Consider the following 6,423-nt stretch of genomic DNA (forward strand, 5'->3'; position numbering starts at 1 on the left):
TGTCTCTATTAGCCAGACAGCATCTGTCCTGGTCACCCTGTCTACCTTCCATGTCACCCACTTTATCCCCATGAGGGTCTCAGTGAGTCAGCAGCAGTGACAGGCTTCACCAAGATGCTCTTCTGCAGGGAGAAGCCTTTTGTATAAGCAGAATATGGGAATTGGCTGTAATGGAGAAAAACACTGCAAGAGGTAATGTGCACTGTTTGAAATGCCACCTCTTGGTCCACGAATGTACTGGAAACATGTTCATTACTAGCCCCAGTACCGTCCAATCCTCCATTCCAATAAACTTCTGAAAAGTAGAGAGTTATTTCATTACTTTCATCTTACCCAGAAACCTGCTACTCATCTCAGCTCACTCTCCTTCCATCCCTTTCCTCAGAAAAATATGAAACATCAAACATGATTTCCTTTCAGTACTTTTTCTACTGTTCAGAAGTAAAAAGACAGAACAGAGGAGAAGATGCTGAGAGGTGTGCCAGTCCCAGTTCACCACAGTGCTGGGGGGTATAAACACAAATTTATAAAAATGTTTTTTATATGATACCCCGAATTACCACACGTTACTGAAATATCATTTGTACAATGACAGTACTTTAGCTACTGACGGTGCTCCAGAAACCCAGGTCACATCAGCTCATCCAATAGTCAGATTAAGTCTTCCTGTAAGTAGCCAGAAAGACCCGATATTTCCAGCAGATGAAAGCAACTTGCAATTACAAGATTTCTATGATTAAGGTAAACTGTGCACATTTAAAGAACACATCCCCAAGATGATGTGTGGGGGGAGAGGAATTCTTCTGAACACTGTATTTTGTCTTTGAATCTCCCTTTAAACGAGGGTCAAGTACCAAACTTCTCACACAGCCAGACAGCAACCTGTAGAAATTGGAGCTAGATCCACTAGCTTCAGTGAAGCTTGAACAGCTTACACAAGTATCCAAACCGGACAGCATTAACCCGAAAGGTTTTTCTTTTGGCTAGGGGGATAAGACCAGGCCATTAAACCTCCTACCCAGCTCTGTTCCCAGTTTTTTTCTGATTACTTAATAAAAGTAAAATATGCTGAACAGAGCCTTGCTAATGAGCTACAGTATAACTATTGCTTATAAATTTATCCAATAGATTTAAATGAACAGCAGCTTTTGGTTTTGTGAGTAATTCCCTTTCAGTTCAGTCCTGTGATTTAAGAGAAAAAGGGAGACTTAAAAGTCCTTTTTTCCAAACTCCACTGATCATCTAGTAGTGCTCTCTTCTGCAAAACACAGCAAAGAATAACAACGAAGTGATTGTGCTTTGGTCTTTTCAGCACCTGCAACAACAGAGCACTCCGCTCCAGGAAAAGACAGATCTTCTGTGCCCTTTCCCATTTTCTTTTTTGCTTTTGCTAGTCTAAATATGGGAAAGGAACAGTACTTCGGTATTTTTAAAGAGAAGGAGAAGATGGAAGGCTGTAAAGCGCAATTTGATCAGGCAACAAAAAACCATTATTTTAGAGCAGTAGCATTATTTGTCTTTGTTAAATTAGCAGTTGGACATACAGATGAAATCGTATGTTTGTATTCATAGAATCATAGGGTTGGAAGGGACCTCTGGAGATCATCTAGTCCAACCCCCCTGCCAGAGCAGGGTCACCTAGAGCAGGTTACACAGGAACATGTCCAGGTGGGTTTTGAATGTCTCCAGAGTTGGAGACTCCACCACCTCTCTGGGCAGCCTGTTCCAGTGCTCTGCCACCCTCAGGGTAAAGAAGTTCCTCCTCATGTTTAGGTGGAACTTCCTATGTTCCAGTTTGTGCCCATTGCCTCTTGTCCTGTCCCCGGGCACCACTGAAAAGAGCCTCGCCCCATCGTCCTGACACCCACCCTTTAAGTATTTATAAGCGTTGATAAGGTCACCCCTCAGACGTCTTTTTTCCAGACTGAAGAGACTCAAATCCCTCAGCCTTTCCTCATAAGAGAGGTGTTCCAGTCCCCTAATCATCTTTGTAGCCCTCCGCTGCACCCTTTCCAGCAGTTCCCCGTCCCTCTTGAACCGGGGAGCCCAGAACTGGACACAGTACTCCAGGTGCGGTCTCACCAAGGCAGAGTAGAGGGGGAGGATGACCTCCCTTGACCTGCTGGCCACGCTCTTCTTGATGCACCCCAGGATGCCATTGGCCCTCTTGGCCACAAGGGCACATTGCTGACTCATGGTCATCCTGTTGTCCACCAGGACTCCCAGGTCTCTTTCCACAGAGCTGCTCTCCAGCAGGTCAGCACCCAACCTGTACTGGTGCATGGGGTTGTTCCTCCCCAGGTGCAGCACCCTACACTTGCCCTTGTTGAACTTCATAAGGTTTCTCTCTGCCCAGATCTCCAACCTGTCCAGGTCTCTCTGTATGGCGGCACAGCCTTCCGGTGTGTCAGCCACCCCACCCAGCTTGGTGTCATCAGCAAACTTGCTGAGGGTGCACTCTATCCCCTCATCCAGGTCATTGATGAATATGTTGAACAGGACTGGACCCAGTACTGACCCCTGGGGAACACCACTCGTCACTGGTCTCCAACTAGACTCTGTGCCCCTAATCACAACCCTCTGAGCTCTATCTTTCAACCAGTTTTCTATCCACCCCACTGTCCATTCATCTAACCCACACTTCCTAAGCTTCCCTATGAGGATGCTGTGGGAGACCGTGTCAAACGCCTTGCTTAAGTCAAGGTAGACCACATCTACCGCCCTCCCCTCATCTATCCATCTAGTCATGCCATTGTAGAAGGCTATCAGGTTAGTCAGACATGATTTCCCCTTGGTGAATCCATGCTGAGTACTTCTGATAGCTTTCCTTTCCTCCACGTGCCTTGAGATGACACCCAGAACGAGCTGTTCCATCATCTTTCCAGGGATGGAGGTGAGGCTGACCGGCCTGTAGTTCCCCGGCTCCTCCTTCTTGATGTAGAAGAATCTCTCCTCCTCCTTCATATATCAGCAGACTCTGCCTACCAACACTCCATGCATTAAAATTTCTTCAAATTAAAAAATAATTTTTATTCACACAGATAGACAGGTAAAGACTATAAAAAACCTGAAACTAACCTTACCTTCACATTGTAACATAAAAATAGCAACTACTCTGTTTATCTAAAGACTACACACATTAAGTACATTCTTTCTCAAATTCAGAATTCATTATAAAGTGGTATGAAAATAAGATTATTTCCCATACTGTAATTATTTTAGGGAATATTTTTTCTTTCTAGATTAGCAAAGCACTAGTCTCATATAGATCCTATACAGGGCCCTCCCTTGCATGTGGCTTCCACACACCAGTTATATCCTCCTCAGGATCATCTGCTATCTTGGCATTGGACTGTATGTTTCTTTGGTTGCTTCATCTCCATGAGAACCTGATTTTACTTGTGGGTCAGACTAACTACATCTGTCCACGTCTCCTAATACACCTCTGTAGGGTGCAATGTCCTTGTCTACAGCGTGCCATTCTAAAATCAGTCACAAAAACGCACTCCTTTTTGTTGCTGTTACTTTCATTTGAGTGAAAGAATGCAACATGCAGGCACGTAGGTGAATATAGTTTCCAAGGAAAAGGGAACTAAATGTCTTCATACCTGTGATCATTCATCAACTCTGTCATTTACATTGTGACTTGGTTCAGGTAAGTCATCTCACCTATGTGCAAGGTATATAACATGCCATTAACTGACTTTGTAAAGAGCATTCTGAATTCTTGGAAGAAAAGACCCTAAAGCAATATTGTTACTGCACATGTAATTTATGACTCAGCTAGGAAGGAAAAAAACCACATAAATAAAATTTCAAGCTTTTTTTAGAGGTGGTCACAAAACTTAACTATTTGAACCTCTATTATGATCTATAATAAGAAAGCAAGCACATGACTGTATTCTGCTTGGCAGCAGAGGAGATGAAATGACCTTTAATCATTGCAGCTTAAAAAAAAGATCCAGGCAGTTCCACTGATATATCTGCCTAGACTAAGAAAAGAAAAATAAATAAAAATCTCAGGAAATACAGGCTGATTTGACAGAAACACTGTGTAAAAATACTGTGTTTTGTTTTAGGGTAGTGTAGCTTTTAATTTTTCGGAAATTCTGCAGGGATTTCCCTTGCTAAAACTTGCTAAAAGGCTCTTGTAGACTAGTTGACTAAGTGAAAAACTTTCATTAGGAAAATAGCAACTAAAGAAATTATTTTCCACATTTGAAAGGCATTTTAATGTGCATAACAGTGTGATTTTCTTTAAGCCTGAAAGATACACAGATAAGGTCTTACAGCATCCTCAAACAGAGTTGGCATCCTTAGGATGCCAACTAAAACTTCTGTTCTCATACCAGGCTTATATTTAAATTTTAAATTTTATCTGGATAACTTCAGTCTCTCGCTACTACAGAATGTGATACCAACCCATGCAAATTGTTTTCCTGTGTCACCTTCAATCTTATACTCAGATACCTCCCAAAAAGAAGATATAGTTGGCATTTAGTAGGAAGACTTGTACTCTATGTTTGTGCAGTATTTGGTACAGATTTTGCTCCCTTTTGTTAGGCAATGTAATAGCAAGGATAATAAAAATATATTACTAATAGATGAAGGTATGTAAGACATGATTATATTAGATCACATAATCTATCAGTCTAAAAGCTAATATTTTTTATAAAACCGAATATTTTCCAAACAATTAATTCTTCTCTATTAAATTCTAATGACTGCTGGTGTTAAACAGAACTCTAAATCCCAGGCTCACGTGCAGAAAAAGAAATAGTTGAAACGAGGAAGAAACCCATGACTGACCACAATTTCTAGCAAGTCAAACTTGGTTATTGGCTTTTTTCATTTTCGTCTATGTCACCAAAATCAGAATTATCGCCAAGTTCAGAGTAGATTGGTCATGACAAGACTGACATACTGCCTCACCTTGAGACATTGGCTTGAAAGACAGCGCAAGAATTCAACCCATACTTTATGGCTGCATTGTTTTCAAAATAACACAAAATATGGAAAACAGTGGAAATGACCCATGACTTTTATACTATTTCTGCTCACCAGAGTTGATTCTTATTCCTGTGTTATTACTTGGGGGTTTTAAGCAGTTTTTTGAACTCAACCTATAAAACACAAATTGACAAACTGGTAGTTTTATCTTTGTCACAAAGCACTTTATAGAGCTTTTGCTAAAACTTGCATGTTACTGATGAGAGTAATACCCATGAAGTGGTACTTGACGTTACCCCTTGGCCATGTAACAATAACAAGAATTAGGCACAAAGAACAGTAACTGGTGTATTGGAGACTCCTCTGCACTGCACACGGGGACCACTATCTAAAGCCCTGTCTGTACATCACATTGTTGAGAAACAAGTGAACACCTTCTGCAGCAGACTGTATTCTCTGTCTGACATTTCAAACTTCAAAGCCACAATAACATTTTCTACTTGGGCCTTCGAAGGTTCAGTAGTGACTGCCCACATTGAAGGTAGCTTGATAAATAAACCACAGTATGTCATAACCTCTTTCTCTCATGTAAAATGAGTGCTCTATTTGGGATTGAAGAAGCATTATGATTGGGATCAGCATCTAGTTCATCACAAAAAGAAAAAAAAACATTCACCTACTAAAAAAATGTTGGTTATTCTAAAGCAGGCTACACTGATTTTCAATTTAATTTACAATGAAGGCAACTCCGTAACACAAAGGATTCATGCAGAAACCCTAAGTGGAAAGAGCAAGTTCAGATCCAGACATTCAAATCAAGCTACAAGGAGGAAGAGAAAAATTCTGCTTTTAGCTAACAGTTCTCACTAACATAGAAGGATTTTCAACCTGTTTGACCAAGGACAAAAACTGAGAACAAGCGTGGGCTTAAAGTTATCCAAGTTACGCACCTATTAAAAAAACATTCACATTTCCTGCAATTTGTTATTTGTCTTTGGTGCAAACTAAGCTAAGCTGAGATTCACTACAAGAGCAATAAGAAAGAGAGGAAGAAACCATTCATACACTTTGGCATTAAACTTCTAAAAATCAACTACACGCCGTTGCGCAGCCTTGGGTTATATCTTTTCTTCCTGCATGCACAGATATGAGTAAGAGTTGTGTGCTTCTCAGTGATTTTCTTCTCCACCTTTATGCTTTCATGGTTGCAGACTGCACTATTACTCTATTTAAATTCTCATCTATTCTCTGCCTGTAGCCAGAAGCACTCAATTAACTGATCTGCAATTCTGAACATGCACAGAACACCCCTCATTTCTTTCTAAGCATATGCCCGCAGCAACTCAGCAATCGTATGTGTTTTTAGGGTTCATCTACATACAAAACCATCAGGGAATCATAGTAACAGCTACAATTTGATTTTCTTTTAAATACTGTTTGCTTTTTGTAAAACAGCCATCCAGAGAACCTTTT

The sequence above is a fragment of the Chroicocephalus ridibundus genome, chromosome 12 (assembly GCF_963924245.1).
Source record: "Chroicocephalus ridibundus chromosome 12, bChrRid1.1, whole genome shotgun sequence".
Taxonomy (NCBI): Eukaryota; Metazoa; Chordata; class Aves; order Charadriiformes; family Laridae; genus Chroicocephalus; species Chroicocephalus ridibundus.